This window comes from Astatotilapia calliptera, chromosome 5, assembly GCF_900246225.1.
Source record: "Astatotilapia calliptera chromosome 5, fAstCal1.2, whole genome shotgun sequence".
Classification (NCBI taxonomy): Eukaryota; Metazoa; Chordata; class Actinopteri; order Cichliformes; family Cichlidae; genus Astatotilapia; species Astatotilapia calliptera.
In genome coordinates, this window is record NC_039306.1 from 454540 (window position 1) to 473783 (window position 19244).

Genomic DNA, 19244 nt, shown 5'->3' on the forward strand with positions numbered 1-19244 from the left:
CAAACCGCTAACCTTCCAATCAGAAGATGATCTGCTCTACCTCCTGAGCTACAGCCACCACAAAATAATGGCACGTTTATAGAAACATGGTCCCTCCCAAAGCAAACTTTAAAAATACTTACAGGAAATGCTGGTCTTACAGTATGAAGTACACAGTCTACACTGCACAGTCCTAACTGCAGTGGAATGGTTGGAAAGCTTAAGTAAGAGCAGAATGTGATGAGGGCGGGACAGACGACAGCCAAGGAGGGAAACTGACAAAGACAGGAAATGAAACTAATTAACAAAATAAAAGCAGTGATTAGACTTTAAAGAGTTTATGTAACCGTTGTGTTCCTGCGTTGTGTCGGTAAAAAGAAAGGCCTCAAAGTAAATGACCTGCCCGCTCCAGCTCCTACAACCAAATACAAACCGCAGGTAGGGCTGCCACGATTGGTCGACTAGTCACGATTACGTCGACTATCAAAATCGTCGACGACTGATTTAATAGTCGACGCGTCGTTTGAAGCTTTGTAAGATCCCAAAAGACGCAGGAATAAGTAGCAGGATTTAAGAGTGTAATAACGGACTGAAACAGAAGATGGCAGCACTGCATGTACAAGGATGCCAGCTGCCGTTAAACCCCGAAGAAGAAGAAGCTGTGTCCCAGAATTCATAGCGCGGCCCTGCTCAGTTTCCAACAATGGCGGCAGCTAGTTAGTTTTAATGTTACTCTTATTATTCTTTCTGGGTCACAAAATAAACGTTTCACATATTTTCAGGTAAGAATGTAGCTGTGTAAACCTCAAATATCTGCTCAGTTTATCAGGACACCACATATTTTCAAAAGCGCTCCGACGTTTTCGGAGACGTCTGTTACCCACTAGCTCGATAGCTAGCCGGGGGCTAGGCTAACTAGAGCCGTGAGAACACCGGACTCCCGGCAAATCGTTTTCAAACCCACCGCCGTCTTTCACTGCTCAGGTTAAACATGATATATGAGTCACTTAGATAACTTAAAATGTTATTGTTTGGCTTTTTTTTAGTATTTTATTTGTTCCTGAGTAAATCGGTTTGGCTGAGATTAAAGTTATAGTTTTTACACAGCTGAATAAACGTCAAGCAGACAACTGATTATCAGAAGTGTGAGATGCTCCAGAATTTACTCCGGTGTCCTGTTATATTTTAGATAGCAAGGAGTTTATTAAACTTCACCGAAACAATCTGCAAATTTCATTAAAATTTAATAAACTATCATCTTGTCTTTATTTTTAGTTAGCACAGACCTGAAACACTTAAAGCTGTAAGATAATGATAGTTATATAAGAGCAGATGCTGCTGGTGCAATAAGCTGTACTGATTGGTCGACTAATCGCAAAAATGATCGGTGACTAGTCGACTAACAAAATAATCGTTTGTGGCAGCCCTAACCGCAGGTTAGAGGGTTAGCTCAACCCACCACAACTTCCAAACTAGCAAGAATTATCTATTCATGCTAGCATAGACTGTGCCTATAACACATATGTGGCACACATGTACTACATATTCACAGCATCTAGTAAAGACAGGCATAATGATGACAGTAGCTGAACTAAAAACACACAATCGGAAAACATCAGGGTGGCTAAACATACAGTATATGTGTGTTTTACAGTGTTGGGAAAGAAATGACACCGACCTCTCCCACAGGGGAAGTGTAGAAACGGGGAGAGGCTCAAGCTAACAAGAACTGTTAGCTAATTATAACAATCTGTAATTTATGACGCGGTTATACATACAGATCAGAAGCACCAGCACTGAAATTCAAAATGCCATCACGCAAATGCAGAGTAAACGTCTCATGCAGGCACATGTCTGTTTCTATTTTCTGACCACAGCCCCCCGAAACACTTCTGCTTTATTATTTATAAATCTGCGATTGTGCTAAATGAATGCAAAGCGACTCACTGCTCAGGTGCTTTTTTTACTGTTCCACGATTATACAGCATCGACACACAGACGCAGGAGAAAAAACACAGAAGTGGAGAATCCACAGAAGAAAATATCAAATAACAAACTGCAAATCATGATCCGATCTTTGACTCTGCAACGTAAATGACTGAACCTGCCACTCATTCCTGCAGCTGCTTTTAGGGGGACTTTACTTCAGTTACACAGATAGTGTGATGGTTGCCTTGCAAGTTATTGTATATTGTAGAATCATTCTGTGATGTCATTCATACTGTGGACACGGTATTGTAATACCCACCTCTCTGAAGCTGAGTTCACACTGGACGCATTCGCTGTGACGCAGACACACTCGCCAAAGAGAGTCGAAATATCAAGAGTTTCATTTCCTGGTTAAATAACGTAATCAATAATAATAAACTGAATGTTTTTGTTATAAAAGATGAGAAGTTGATGAAATGTTATTTTTCATTATGATTTCAGCTTTAGGCAATTATGAAACGAGATAATTGAGATGAAAATGATGGCTGTGCTGCATTTCATTACAAAGCGATTTGCACTCATCCTGTCGTGTCTGCACGTCACTTTTCCTGCTCGCTGCTGGAATCCTGCACGCCTAAAAGCACAAAGTCACCAGGCTGCTGCATGTTTAGCTCAGTTCATAGTATTTTTAAAATTAAACTGCAGTTCACTGAACCTGCCCTTAGATCTTTTCAGGGGGAAAAAGTCTTGATAAACACATTAAGTTAGAGTTCTGCAGCCTGCAGGAGTCACCAATATTGCCTGAGCTTAATTAGTGCATTTCTCTTATGAATCCTGGCTTTTTTGCCTTTTTTAATCCTGTTATACCAACATAAAATAAACGTATCATTAAAAATAAAAAGGTTATCTTGCAGAAGGGTTTTAAAGTGTGGAGGAAAGGATGAGCCTCACAGCGGAAAGCAAATGATGCCTTTAAGTGTGTTAATCTCCAGAAAAGCAGCTGACAGTGATCAGACGCATAAGAACACAAACACACCCACATCAACACAAAGATGCTGAGGGTGTGTGCGCATACTCTCAGTACAACGCTCAGTAAGCCCCACACAAACAAACACACACACCACTGCCAGATGTGCTCGGCCTAATCAGGTCAACGTAAATGTCCATCAGCTAGAATCAGAGGGAGGGGCTGGGGGGGGGATTGGGCAGGAGGACACGGGGGAGTTGGAAAATGTGATGGGGTCAGAAAGCAGGAGAGAAAGTGACGGAGTGTGGGTCAGACTGGAGAATTAAGATGGAGTGAGAGTGAAATAAGCAATTATGCAAAGGCTGAAGAACACAGTGTTAAAACATTTAAATGGAGGTCTATAATTTATGATAATTAATGTTAATTCTGACCCCGTCTTGCAGGCTGCTCTCCTACGCACTCGTTCATGCTCTCCTCAACACGCTCTGCACTGATAACTCCATCTGTTGCAACTCAGGAGTGAGACGTGCATCAACTTTGGAGGGACGAGTGAGGCGCCATCAATCATGTTTGCTGACCCTCTGCATTAGCGTCACATTAGCCTCGTGTTCAGAACGAGGGGGAAAATAATTCTGCTTTGATTTCTGGGATGCCAGTTTTACTCGTGGAGATGCACTCACATCTTGGTTCAGCATGTATAATCTCAGTGCCAATTAGCAGAGAGGTGATGTTAGATTACTGCGAGTCAATAAAACAGAGCCAGCAGCTGCTGTTTGCCCATCTGTGTTTTACTTTTTGGACACGGCGCTCGGCACGATTATGCATACAGGCCAGAAGAGTCATATTTTAATCCAAACCACGACCTTTTTGTGAACCACTCCTAAAGTAGTGCCTCACCCCATCACTGAGGGAAATCGAGTTAAGAAACGTGTAACCAAGTGAACATCTGACTATAATGCAGTCTATTGTGATGCCTGGCTGTCAGCTGGTATCGGTCACTCCCACCTCATCATTTATCAACAAGCAGGGTTACTGCTTACTGTAAACAAGTCGTTTTAATACTATGAAGATCAAACGGGGAAGAAAAAATGATGAATCATTTCTCAGGTTTACAGAACCTTTAACATTTGCTTCAGTGTTTGATCTTCACATGCAGTTAGTTTGAAAGACGTTCAGCTGATTTCTGATACCAACATTTGTGGAGGTGTATTTCGGTTTGAGCTGATTAAACACTGATCGCTGTTTTATTTCCTCATTTTTAAGGTTGTATTCAAAGTAATAATTATCCTAATTTAATGTACTTTGACAAATTTATGTCACACAAAAGGAAATTTGACTTATTTGCCTGTTGATGATGGGTGACGGTTATTTTGGCTGTTGGGTCAAAAAGTCACTTTCGCTGCATCCATGTGTTTAATAAAAATATCTTGTTTCTAAGCGGCCCGTCCACCAGCAGGCTCGATCTAACATAAACCCATTAAACCCACACACTGTGAAAGCTGTGGGCTCCAGAGCAGCACCCTGACCTCTGACTTGTTCCCAGTCCTTTCCTCACCCCCAACCACTCAGTGAGGCCCATTACCAGCCCATTATAGTAATTCAATGGGATGCTGCCTGCGTGGTGGCCTGCAGGGCACACATAGAAAAGCACATTAAGGCAAACACAAACCTCCAGCTGTGGCTGTTTACACATGCATGGAGACTGCAGTGTGGGGGTATATTTACATTAATTAGACTAAGGGCAGCAGATGTAAAGACAATTGTTTAGCAGGACAGAAAATTTGGACTCGTATTCCCACTTTCAGAACTCTTTTTGTAATAAACTCCCAAATCGGAAAAAAGGTGGAGATTCAAATCAGGTTTGGACAGTTTACCCAAACCCACTGAGCTTCTCTCAAAGGGAAAAGATCCAACCTGTCCTTGATATGATCTGATGAGTTGGTTTTGATCCTGCTTTTGCTTTGCCAACTTGCTTCTAATCACATTTTTTGCTACCACTGTGTGACTACATGTGCACAGCCAATAACCTGCGAATGAGCACCAAACACAGAGCAGCAGAACTCTCACAATAATCCATTTCTCCACAATATGCACAGAACAAAGCTTATTACTAGAATCCAGCCATTTTATTCCCCTTATCTGAGGGTTGGGCTCCCCAGACGTCCTTTTACCCATGCCAGTGTTCTCAGCCCAAATGAGATGCCCAGCCTCTGCAGTCGGCAGAGGAGCACAGACATCTTTCCAGATGTGCTCCTCACACATTACTTATCAGCTCCCAGTCTTCCTATGGAGCAAGCTCACTGTATCCTCAACCTCACTCGGACGCTGTCCAGAATTCCCGGTCATATGTGAGGCTGGAATGTAGGTGAAATGACCAACATGCTGACGTCACGCCAATCTCTGTTTCACGCGCCAGCATTTGACCTGCAGACTTCTATGATGCTGAAAAATGCACAATGGATGAGAAATTCATTCAACAGAAAATGTAACCTTGTGACAAAAGGACCCAGACCATATTTTATAATACAAACATTTGTATTTGACAGTGATACTGGATAATTACCCTTAAAAACATCACAAGAGTTAGTTTTAGAAAGAAGAAAGAGGTTTGTGAAGGATGTGAAGAAACCACTGCAGTGCTGCTTCCTTCTCAAATCAAAGCCAATATTTGTCTTCAGTTCTGTGCAATAAGAAATGTGCTGAAATATGCTGCTGTTTCTTTTGATTTCATCAGCGATGTCTCTGAGGTCCAATTCTGTCTTTGTTACTGCTGAACAAACACAGAGGCAAACACTGCAAATGCTCACTCACTCACTCGTGCTACGTGCATGCTCAGTCTGCGCACTAACACAAACACATTCACCCCGAATTCACACAGCAAAGAATGGCCAAGCATGCATCCAAATCATGTGACTGAGTGAGCAGGCAGTGGGGTGGGAGGGGATGAGCTTTAATGGGTTAAAGTGAAAAGAGCTCCAAGCCTGGGAGGTTTTCAGATTTCCTGCTCACAGCTTTCAGAGGAGGAAACGCTTCATACAAAAACATCATGTCAGCCATTCATTTTATTTTGCCTTTTTTCTCAGCGATGTGAATATTTTATAGCAACACTTCACAACAACTGTCATCTAGAAGTGCTTTATACCGTACAGCAGGGGTGTCAAACGCAATCGCACAGGGGGCCAAAACCCAAGGCACACTTTAGGTCGAGGACCAAACAAGATAAATATTTATTGAACACACTAAAACATGTTTTTTAAACATAAATATGAATAAAAACAGACAGGAATATTATTCCAGATTAAATTAACTTAAAAAAATAAACTTTAACTTTAAATATTTTGCTCCTGATAAAAATATATCCTGTCAAAATTATGCAAGTTAGAAATATGAACATGCTGCCAAAAACCCCAGAAAAAATAAATGACAGCACACACAAGGTTGGAGCCGCATGTAGACGGAGCTGTGCATTGCTGCAGGAGTGGAGCTAATAAACCGTGCAGGCCATTCACTGTCGTACTTTCCCTGAGTGCATCATTACACTGCAGCTCCATCTGAATCTGCACAGGTGCAGCTCAGCTGACTTGGTTCAGCATTACTCGGCAGCAGGGGAAGTGAGGCAGGCTGCACTGGTGCATTTGTGACAGCTTCACTTGAAACGCCTTCACCGCATCATACATGTCCATGAACTGACAGGTTTCCTTGCTGAGCTCAAAAACTCTGTTGAGAACTTTTCCCCAACTCAGCCAGCGGAGCTCTGCATGAAGGAATGTCGACAAACTCTGAATCTATTTCCCACATAAAAGACTGAAACTGACGGTGATTTTAACTTTTAGCTCAGATAAAATGTACGGTCTGCCTTACAGTGATCACTCCATTTTTAGGACTTCACCACACAGCGTTTCCTGGTGTGTGATGCAGTGATGTGCTGTTCACTCACCGGTACAGTTCTCCTGCATCTTTACTCGCATCCTGTGGACTAGTCCGCTTTTTTCACCGCACAACTCCGGCGCTCCATCTGTTGTAAGTCCAACAAGTTTGTCCCAGGACAGTTTCATGTCGGTTACACTTTGACATACGTTTTAAAAAATGTCTTTTCCTGTCGTTGTCCCGTGCATCGATTTAATGTCCAATATTTCCTCTCCACAGACGAAGATGGTCAGCTGTGCAATGTCCATCATGTCTGTACTTTCATCCACAGCAAGAGAGTATGCAATGAAGTTTTGTCTGGACACAAGACGTCGCACAGCTTCATCCTGCAGCTCTTCAGAGTGGTACCGGGCTCATTTGGCTCCTCTGCTACAATAAAACTTGCTTTCACAACAGCTTCACTTTGTGTCTCGTAGTGCCGTCTTATATTAAATTCCTTCATTACAGCCACATTAGCTCCACTAATAAGACGCACGGCTTTACCAGCATGTCTGTAAACATATATTCAGTCACCCACTGGCGCTGGCCATGCATAACAATAATAGTACATCTGTATAAAATGATCTCGCGGGCCGGATATAAATGTACGCCGGGCCGGATGTGGCCCGCGGGCCTTGACTTTGACACATGTGCCGTACAGTAAAGATCTTTAATATCACAGGGAGAACAAAGTAAGCAAGCATAGAGGAAGATACAGTTGTTGTAAAATCGAGAATGTAAAACTGCATCAAGATCCAACAACAATCTTATTTTTCTTTAAATATAATAAAGGGGATGTTTTATTTCTTGTGCGTACTGGAATCTCACGAGCTACACTAGGATGTAAAACCAGTTACAGTATTTGCATGATTTATGAGCCTTCACTCACTCTATTCTATTTTCAACTCCATGTCTTTATTCTTGAACTCTAGTAAAGTACCGCTGCTTGATTCGTTGCCATATTTGTTAAAATGCATCTTATCCTGGCCTCTGCAGCCCTTCAGTTCATCCACTCCCTTAGCTCCTCCCACTTTAAGCCAACTTTCTTCTGATTGGTCTGAATATAAAACGAGTGTGGATCTGTTGGGCATTCCACCCAACGACGTGCTTGAGGTAACCACATCAGCGATATCTTCTCTCAATGACATCACGCCTGTCTCATAACTTTAAGATATGAGACGATTAAAAGACAAGCTGCACAAAATTTTAGGAACTTAACTGACATGAAATTAGGCCATACCTGTGATTTCATTCTTCCAATTTAAAGGCTCCAATTATGATCAGCTTTTCCATAAAAGCAACACAAAAAAACCAAATTTTCTCTCAGGTGTGACCACCTGTCACCCTACTTACAGTGAGAGCTGCAGCCAAATGAAGGACATCCAGTCAAAATTGGGAGAAGCACTTTTCCTCTTAACACTAATAAAAGCCGCTCTACACTAAAATTAATTAGGGTGAACCTTCCATCCTTTATGAATGAAATGAAAAAAAAAACATCTTTGTTCTAAGAATCGATGCTAATTGAAAGTGACATGAAACTCAACCCCAATCTGATAACGGCTGAATAAACTGTGCAGATCAGAAAGCTGAGCCTGATGGATGGAGCGCGGGAACGATGACATCTAAAAATAGCATTTCTATGTGAAATATTCATTAGACAAAGTGGGAGATGGATGGATAGAAGGGAGGGGGTGGGGGGAAAATACAGGTTTAGAAGAAATAAGAGGTTTGCAGAGACTGAGAGCAAGAAATGATGTAAGACCTCTGACGTTTTGGAAGAGCTAAAAAATATGTTGGAAAACTGAAAGGAAACCGATAATTAGGTCATGGCGTCTGCCCCCCAGCCTGTGGTGTCACAAACATTTGTGTCCTCTCCATGCAGAGGGGGAATGACGCTCAGAGCAGAGCACACTCAGAAAATCACCAAAACACACAGGAAATCTTCCCTCAGCAACTCAGGAGTAAATACGGACATGGAATAAATGAGGGGTGTTAAACTTTCTTCACCTCGGTGCCTGAATAAGTAATTGTTTTTCTCACCTTGGGGTCTGGCCTCATTAAAAAGTAGCCCCGGCTTTGTATGTGGAGACACTGTCGAGCCTGAATCACTGCACAGAAAGCCGGAGGATGCAGGGTGGTACAGTAGGAGCCGGGTCCAAAAGGGAGTTTTCATAAAATCAAAAGCAAACTCATAAAAGTTATATTTGTCTTTTTTGACTTTGAATTGTTGTCTTTCTTTTTAGGCTTTTTGTGTGGTGATGTTTTCACTTGCTGTAAAAATGTACTTTGTGCTCAGTGAAGCTTCTGATTTCGATTCTCTCGTTTCATCCATGGAGCTCACAGACCACAAGTTAAACACAATAAGAAGGTTCAACACAAGCAGCCATCATCCAATCAAAACTACAAGATATATATATATTAGGGGTGCAACGATACACAAAATTCACGGTTCAATATTTTTTCGATACAAAAAAATGTTCATGCCTTTTTAACACTAGGAGTCCCAGGCTTCTACCTTTCTACCTTTAAAACCCACCACCAGCCAAATGGCTGGTAGGCTTTTAGCTAGGCTTTAGCTTCAGCCAAGTGGAAGCTAAATTGGCTAGTCATTTATTAAAATTATAAATATATATTTTAACTCAAAAGTACAGTTTTTAAATGTAATGTTGCTGAAACAACAAAGTAATAAAATAATAAATAAATCTGATTGAGGAATCACTCATCTTTGGAAAAGAGAGTTTATTACAGAGAAATGTCTCTTTCCAAAATAAAAGCTATACTATATGCTTCTTCTGGGCTATATTCTCAGCAGCATATTAAACATATCAGGTCCCCATAAGGAGAATCCTGTGCTAACGGCTGTCTAAATGACTCGGGTAAAGTTTGTAGCATGCTTGCTTGTTTTTTTTCTGCTTCCACTTGTCTTTGCACTAGGATGCTGTCGGCGTAAATGTGCAGTCATATTCGTTGTGTTCCCACTAGTGCTGTCAGCGTTAATCTGAAATGACGTTAACGCCACAACACGGCAAATCTCCGTTAACGAGCTAACTGCATTAACGCACTAGCTCCCACCCATGTAATTGAGCATTGCGTTGCACATCCGACATACTGTTTTACTTTAGTCCATGACGCGCTTACCTTCAGGGTCATACATCACATGAAGACCAAAATAGTTCCAAACGCCAGATCTGAATGAGGGTGGGGGAGGTCCAATTTGCCATGTTGCAAGGAGCTTAGCTTCTGTCTCGCTAGCTTGCACTGCGCTCAGTAAATCTGTGTTCGACTACTCCGCCTAGGCTGCACTGTCGAGCGCAGATCCACTGAGCGCTCCACACAGACAGCATCGTCAGAAGGAAAGTTGATAAAATAAATTAAAAATGTTGTATTGTTCGATACATATGCGTACCGAACCGAAAGCACTGTATCGAACGGTTCAATATCGATACGAGTATCGTTGCACCCCTACTATTTATACGTGTTTAAAAAGCTTTAGAAAACCCAAACAACAACACAAAAGCCTGCTTTTCCCACTTGCTCCCTGATGTGTGATTAAAAATAAATTCCCTCATTTACTTCGTGTTCTGCTGTATTTTTCTTTCATTACTCATCGACTTGGCCTCAACAGGTCAAATAAAAACTACTCTGCAAGCAGCCCAGTCTTAAGCTGTAATCAATAAACTTGAAGAGGAGGAGGAATTTGTTGACATTGTGAAAAGTGTAACTCTGTTGAACTTACTTTGGACCAGCTGCAGGACTGCAGAACTATTGACCTTTTTTAAAAGCACTAATCAATAAATCCAGAGACAGACAGGCCGGTGTTGCACTTCCAGAAACTGTGTCCAGAATGGCTGACAACCTCTTTCTATTCACATCAAGGGAAAGGGAAAGTGTGGAGGGCTGAAAAGAGTAAGAAAGAAAGAAACTTCTAAAAGTCAAACTATGAGGATGCAATACATGTTCAGGTCAGACATCAACCTACAACACCTGTAATAAAAATCTAAAAACAATTATGTGGAACATTTTTCTGAAGAATTATTACGTTTATTTTGATTTTATGTACAATTTGCCAATAACACTTCACTACACAATTATGTGTAGTGAAGTGTTTCCATCGTGCTGTTTGCAACTTTTATTAAAACAGTGGTTCTAAAAATGTCCTCCATTAATGGATATCAATCTAAAAACAGTGAAAGGTTGAAAATAAACCAATAAGTTGTGAAGCTCAAGAGAAATCTGAGGATTTTCTGAAGTGTCACTGAAAGTCCAGCCATCTGCTTCTGGATGGGACCTTCAAGACCCTTATTTACAAAATTTCATTTAAACAAATTCCATGAAACAGCCTTGAAAACCAGAATAACTCATTTGGTTGGTAAATTGAGAACAGATAGTTAAACAGAACTTCTGTAATTTCAGGTTTTTGGGAGACATGCAGAAGAAGCCAAAGCCAGGAGCCAGAGGAAATCCACTGAAGGTTTGCTAGTTTAAATTCCAGCTATGGAAACTACAGAGAAACAGAGTCCTCTCTGTCTCTCTCAGGAGCCCTCGCTCAAATCATTTACAAACTGCTTGAGTGGAGCTCCTCAGTGATGAACAGGAGATAGATGTGACTGCACAGAGAATAACAGCATCACAAGAATGTGCCCAGCCTGAAGGATGTTTCACCCAAAATGGATGACAGTGATTCTCAAGAAGAATGACAGAATCATCCTTTTAAAGTCTCAGGAGGTGACTCCAGACAGCGTAGTAACTGAGGTCATGTTATTAGAGTCGAATGGATGGGTCAGCACAGTAAACCACAGATCATGTGACCATTTCCAAACAGCAGTGTTTTTAAGCATCATAAGTGCTTTAAACTTATCAAATATCCTGATATTAGCAAAGTAATCATTTTAACCCAAGCTGTAATCTTTTCCTCATGCTGGCCAATGTGTTGTTGCAAGGAATCCCACACACAATGATGACATTCAAACCAAACCAAAATAAAATTAAGAGCAAAAGAAATACAAAAAATTCAAAGCATTACCAAATGCACAGCAGATACACAGAACATCACGCAGACCTGGTGCCAGCAGAACCGCTAAAATTCAGCAGATTTGTGAGTTCAGGTCCACACATCTGGAACCACCGTCTGAAAAGCTTCATCACCCTGGGTCCTTAGGTGGATACCGTGGGCAGGCTGCACTTTTTTACCTAAACTACTAAGATGACTGTGATTGTAAAGGAGGAGATATGCTACACTGCAGGACTCGACTATGAAATACTGTGTAAGTGAGGCCGTACGTATGTATAAACTGCATTCGGCTCATGACAGTAAATCTGTAAAGTTTGACACGGTCTAGTTACCTGGTGTCATGATGGAAATGCATGGAACTGGCTCCGGAGTGGGAATCAGAACTCCACCAATGGAAACGGGAATAGCAGATGGAACAATCAAGGTCTAGAGATCTGCTTAATTTGGCTGTCAAAGGATAGGAAAGTTATAGAAACTGATATGATGAAGAACAGCAGCCCAAGACTCCCCGAGCTTGGGATGCACAACATCACCTGCTGGTTTGGCAGGCCCTGTTTTTGTAGACTCGAGCTGATCACTTCGTTTTTTAAAACCATGTCTCAGGCTTTATTCTACTTTTTGACTCTAATAGGGACCAAAATGAACATAAGTCCTTTTAAAAAAGAATTTAAACTAAGAACTGAGTTCATAAAAATCATCAGAAAAGTGCAAGAATCAAGGAAGCCAAGGGACATTTTCTCAAACTTTTAATAAAACATAAACTTCTTTTTACAGCCAGAGGACTCACATCCTGCTGGTTTTATAAAGTGCAGATTTCAAGCATATGCTGTTTGTAAGACCCAGGAGCTAAATCTGGTATATAAAGTCTATGGCCTTTCTCTGACCAGCAACATTACAGCTTTGGAAAAGATGAACATCTGCAACTTTTCTCTAAATCAGGAGATGATATTTACATGTGCCAACACGTGCACCGGGATGCTTGTGACCGTGTAAACATACCCAGCAATCAGTGACAAAAGAGTCTGATAAAACTACGACCCACTGATGTAGCTGCGTAACTTTGCACTTTAGATAAAAGTTAGTGTGTGTGACTGTCAGAGCTTCTGTGTCGGAGAAACTGGTTTTACTGAAGCAACATGTTTATGTTGTCAGTGATCGGAGCCGCTCGTGGTCCGCCTCTCTGGATGGAGGCTGGGAAGTTGGACCGTTGTTATGGCGATAAGAAACCAGCCTTGCCAGGGTGTCCGCGGAAACTGAACGTAACCATAACAACAACGGAACTCTCCTCTAGAATGCTGCTGTGTTTAAAACCCCTGAGACACACACACACACACACACACACACACACACACACACACTGCCTGACTGCCAGCTGGAGATGCAGCCCACATCCAGAGTTTTCTGACACATGGACCACAAATTAAAACTTTATGATTTTATTCTCTTTTAAACTTTTCTTTTCTTTTTTTTAAAATTACCATCCCAGTTCAAAAGATGAGCTGTCCTCTTTGTGCATATAAACTAGACGACAAGCCTGTGCTTTGACATCAACCTAACTCACTTCCCCAAGAGCCAGAACCACGGGGGGTGAGGCAGAGTGGGGAGAAGAGTACAGAGCAGACAAGGGCGGGGTGAGATGGGGGAGATCGTTATCCGGTAACTTTCAAAGCCGTTCCTCAGCTCCAGTTATCTCAGGATGGCAAGAAGTGTGTCACAAATTGTGTGCTAACGTGTTCCAGTAACAGTCGCTCCACCAACACTGAGAATCCTTCTTCTAATTTTACTTTGTGGTGCAGTCGGTGCACCCGTGTTTCCAGCTCCAACTGTGATTTGAGTGGAGGCCAGTGAAGATAGACGTGTGTGTATGGGGGTGTAAGGGATAGACAGAGATGTGGAGATTGTGAATTTTCACATAAAAGCAAATAAAGACAGGAGGGGTTGCAGATGGAAGCAGCAGACTGAGATACGGGGAAAGATACAGAGAGGCAGCATGACGGTGACAGACACCGAGATTAAAGTCTCAAGTCTAAAGAGAATTTGAGAGGAGAGTTTAAAAAAAATCCACAGGGTGTTTCTGTGGGCACAACACGCTCAGTCTGAATCAACACGCACTGATGGCATTAGAATACAGAGGATGTTTAATGGGAGCTTCATTAACACATCTATTGGACTGAAAAGCAGAAGCACATGAAAAGCTAGGGATGCTTTTTTATTGTACGCAACATAATCGTGATAATTTAGGTCAGTAAGTGTAGCACAAATTCTTAAGTTAACCTTAATATGAAAATGTGTGGTGTGTGTCCACCTCTTTTTCATTTGTTTGTTTATATTTTAATTTCAGATTTCTTTCATACGAGTGATACCTGCTGGCCTGCAGGGCTGGAAGCTTCCATCAAACTCAGGCCGGACGACAGGCCCTCAGCTCAGTCTATGAATTCATGTTTTTGATGCTAATTCTTTATAAGTTTGTCTCTGAAACTTATGGATTTCTGTTTGGGTCTGATGGGTGTATTTTGTCAAGAATAGAAACCACTGGATTGTCTTCTAGTCCTAACACAGTAGTTTTATTGACTAAGCAAGTTTTAATGATAAATAGTAAAGGATTACCACCTCCAACCCTGCAGCCTCTAAATGCACTTTTTACCCTTTAAAAGTGGAAAACATTTGTTTTGTTCATATGGACATGGATGAGGACAGAAGAGACCGCCTCTGCTGGACTACGTTGGAAGATCCGCCATCTTGGCTCAGACTGAACTAAACACTGTGTGTGTGAGAGTTTGGGCTTTTAAGCAGGAAGTAAAACTGTAAAAGGAAAGAGGTGCGCTTGCACTGAAATACACAAAAATACATACTTGTTCAAATACATAAAATACACAGAGGACATAAGTAGAAATCAGCATATCCCCAAAGCATCCATGAACACACACTGCGATGTAAAATATCCTTATTTTGAAGAAATCGTTTCAAAATGACTCCGGGACGCAGGAAACGTTAAACACGCTGCTGGGCTCTGAGTAATCCCTCTCTGAGCTCTTTGCTTTTGGCTTCTTCTCTTCAACTGCTGTTCAGTATAAACCAAAATTCATTTTCAAGTTTGTAAGGGCCGCCTTGGTTTTTATTTTGGGTATGAAGCACGACTCATATCGTACACACGAGCTTACTGCTGCGTGTGATGAACTTCCCCGCCTACGTGCGAAAACGCTGCAACCTCTTTATCGTGACTTAACTTTCTGTTTCTCCAGAGGAGGGAGAAAGTACGTGGTGGAGGCGAGGATCTCCTCCACCCCCCATCCCTGCTCGACTGGGTGTGTTTCAGCACCACGGACAGCAGCCAGCTGCTCTCAAGCCTCATCATACTTTAATCTTTCAGCCTCCTCACATCGCGTGTGAAGGCTGAGAACAGAAACAGCACTGAGTCCACCTCGCTCACACAAGAGCAGCGCTCGGTATTGTGTGTTAACACTGGCACTGGTCATGTTTAGGCCTAAGGACAGCACCCACCAGAGTTCACAAAAGGTTGGACCAGCACAATTTTCACCTACACAGAGAAGTGTGTCTTAGCAGATCAAGCCATCTGCCTCTCCCTGCAGCAGCCAATTGAATCCAGCCATGCTCACTTCACCCCTCCCAGGGAAACTTGTCCTCTGATAGCATTTTACCTGATGAAACACACACCAGTGTTTTGTTCTTAATGTACGTGTGAACAAATGTAACTGATTTAACCAGTTTAGGCATGCTTAACCTGAACACTCATGTTAGATCAAAGCCTGTAAAACCAGTAAATTGATCTCAAAGGCTTTCTTCCTTTTTGTATTTTGTTGATTTCTGTTAGTTTAGATCATCCACGATCAGCTGATCTCAGGCCAGCTGACATCCCATGACACCCTATCCATCTGATAAATCTTAGTTGGTTTAGCCAGCAACCGACCTCCAAAACAACGCGTTCTCTTCACGCTGCTCCGGTGTCGTGTCTGTTTTCATTAATGGGCCTTGGAAGAAAAAAAGAATCTGCTCTTGATTACAGTTGTAGTCGTTCTGATTAAAATTAAAAACATAAAAGCAAATTAATGACCTGCTTATATGCAGAATGACAGGACTGAATAAATGCGTCTGTGCTGCACCTTTTATGAAAATGTTACCCACTAAAGACGCAGTTACAATCAATGCAAAACCAGAACACAAGGCTGATGTAATGTGCACTTTAGATGCTGGCAATCATTTTTAAGAACTGCAAAGAACTTTGTAATCAAATGACCTTTGTTTTATAAGTATTAGTTCTTTGAGTGTTACTTGTTACACACACACACAGTAATAAGCACCTTGCTGAGCGCTGGGTGTGTGCCAGTCGGGGACTGCGGTGATGACTTCACCTTCTGTTTAGCCGACTAGTTGTCAGCTGGAAACAACACAACATTACCAGCTCAGCGTCTCCCTCTCAGTCTGATTACCTCACCGTATCTCCGCTCTGACTCCCCTCTGCCTGTGTTCTCTTTCTCTGCCTCTTTCTAACCCATGAAGTTAGTCGGTATTCATTTGGTGTAATTAGTTACTTATCTTTTATGCAGTTGCAAAGTGCTGCTGGGGTTTGCTACGGGATGCCATTAACTAATTAAGCTGAACTGATTGCAATAGAATGCATTTATTTATTGTGTGTATTTATATCACTGTGCTGCATAATCTTTTCCCAGCGCAACATTTTCATGCAGAGAACAGATCAGGAACAAACAACACAAACTGCTTTATTCAGTGTAAACACTGTGATCTACACAAGTCCCGCCCCATCACCAGATGACGTGAACAGGTGAGAGCAGGTACTTTTATTAATCAAGTACACGTGCATAGTGACCAGTTATCAGTGCGCTGTAGGTAAACAAGCTACGCACATTGAAAGCCATCTATAGGCTCTTAAAACTGTCAGCAGTTAGCCCCGGAGAAGCCTGACCTGCTTACGTTTCAGTATCCTGCAAACCACGTGAGACTTCCTACCAGTTTGATGCTTCTGTCCTCTGAGACTTATGTTATAGAAGCCATATGACCAAAGCTATAAATCTGGGTCACAAACATGTGAATGCTGATAAGTGTGCAACTGTTTGACGCTTCCAAAGCTCACGAGCAGCACAGTTCGATGATCATGTAGCAGGCGTTGGTGTTTCTCCACGTGTTCTCATTCTAGGGTGTGAAATATTGTTTTTCTGATGGACGCTGCGGGTTTCTCACCTGTGTCCCATTTGGGATTTTGTATCTTTTTGACTTTAGCCACGTTTGACTTCAAATGCACATCTTCACAATGGAAAATTATGAAAAACAGGACAAACACAGTGTGTCAGAATGTGTCACCAAGGGTTCCCTTACAAGAGCATAAATGTGACGAACTGAGCAACCCATCCTACTGTTGCACTGATGTCATTCATCACCTCGTCCACATCAGTGAGGAATAGTTTGGGCGTATCTTTGAGATGTTCACAGCTTTGTCAAAACATCAGCACCGGCACCAAAACACTAACAGACAACAGGCTGGTTTTCAGGTCAAAGCAATCAGAAAAATGGCCTCCTAATACAGATTAAGCTTGCATTTATAAAACAGGGTCTGCAGAAATAATCTTATTCTTTGAGATAAACCTCTTGACCAATGCTCTGAGAGGCTTTAACCCTGTGAGACGCAAACAGGATAAGCAGTGGAGAAATTAGATGGACTGGGTACGTTGAGCAGCTGAACAGGGGTGTGTTCCTAAGGTCCCTTCAGCACAGTAACAATCGTGCTTGAATCGTATCTGAGAAACTTACTAAAACTTTCCAAAAGTCAGAGCAAGAGACACAGAAAAGGACTGTCTTTACCTTATGATACAGTACACAAGCCCTTTAAGAAAGGACCATATTAATAAGGACAATCTGTGTCTTTGTTAACTCGTTGCTTTGACGTGGGATTAAAAGACGGACTGAAGGAGTGATGGACCTGGATGGATGAATGGATGGACGGACTTGCTATCAGTTTCCACAGGCAGTGGTGATAATTCATCGTGTCCAACTTGAGTTCTTCTCGCCTAATGGTTCATGAGTGGCAGAGTCATGACAGAAGAGAGAGTGAACGTATTTCCTCAAAGACAAACTTCAGATGTACAAATCATTGTTGGGCACAAACCACATTAAAAGTATCGTCTCATAAAAGGACATAAAAGCAGATATAATGTTTTCTTTTATGGAACTGTACTTTATCACATTCACAGAAGCAGATTTTTCAGGCAGTAAATTAATGACTTGCTGAAGGATTCATTTATAATGTGAATGTAGGAAAGTTTATTTTTCACATCACAAAAAACATTTTTAGTTTATGGAAAAATGCATCAAATATTTCTAAAGAACATGAAGATTTTATCTTTAGGGAGTTGGATTTTTCTGAAGGCAGAAATGTGTAAAGTGTATTTAAATAAGAGTTAAAAGGCTCTTTCAGAAGAAACAGACTTGGTGACTCGCCTGTGCAGATGCAGCATCATCTTTTTCCAAAAGGTGTCGGCCTCGCCCTGTTATGCCTAAAGCTTCACTTTGGTTTCAGGGCTTTGACACACCAGCCGCAGCAGAACTGACCACTGTAAGGTTTTAGAGTTGTACAAAGTCCACGTGGGCGGTATCCACACAAGCAGTCAGTAAAGAAAAATGACAGACTTGTTTCATTAATGACAGAACTTCACTGGCAGAGGACACTTAGTACATCAAGGAGCCACTCAGCGCTTTGACGAAATGGCATTAATTGACCACCCAGAATGAAAATAGGCTCAACGTTCCAAAAAATAAAGATCCTGAAAGCATAATTGTGATGACTTTTATCCTCCAAGTTCCTCCAACAGCCACAAAAAGAGGTGATTTCCTCCAAAACTTATCAGAAGTACAAAAAATGTCCTCTGACGATAATAAAAGTTTCTCACATCCTTAAGCTTGTTCTCCAATGTTCTGACCGCCATCAAGCCGCTTATTCACACCGGATATAGCCCAGTGACGCATCATCCTTCAAAGTCTTGTCAAGATAAGTTTTTTACGATGAAGCTATGACATCTGACAAATAGGCAGAGTCTGACTCAAAGGCGAGGAAAACAAATGACATAAGAATTCATTAAAGTTGGTTTATAAAGTCTGACACTAGAAGCCCTCTCCAGCCCCCCACCCTCCGGTTCACAGCAGTGACAGATGAGCACAGGCAACGGCGGCAAAATGAAAAGCTGGTCCAGAATAAATAAGTCAGAGTGAAGACAAAGAGAGACAAACAAGGTGCCGCGCTCCTTCACACCTCTGTCACCTTCACAGTGTTACAGTTTTAGCGCCGTGTACGCTGCTGCACGCCTGCTGGAGGTGTGACGAATGTGATGCTGTACGACATGTCTGTGTTAAAGTCACCTGCCCACCTGTGTGTTGTGTGTGTCAGTTCTTTCTGATTTCAGTGTGTCTAAACAACAATGAACC

At 41.9% G+C, this 19244-nt stretch overlaps 1 protein-coding gene across 9 annotated transcripts in view; it reads right to left on the bottom strand.

The window, feature by feature from the left end:
* The window catches only part of LOC113021787 (dedicator of cytokinesis protein 3-like), a 229871-nt gene that overhangs the window by 205473 nt on the left and 5154 nt on the right, over positions 1–19244 (bottom strand). The gene's annotated exons all lie outside the window — the stretch shown is intronic.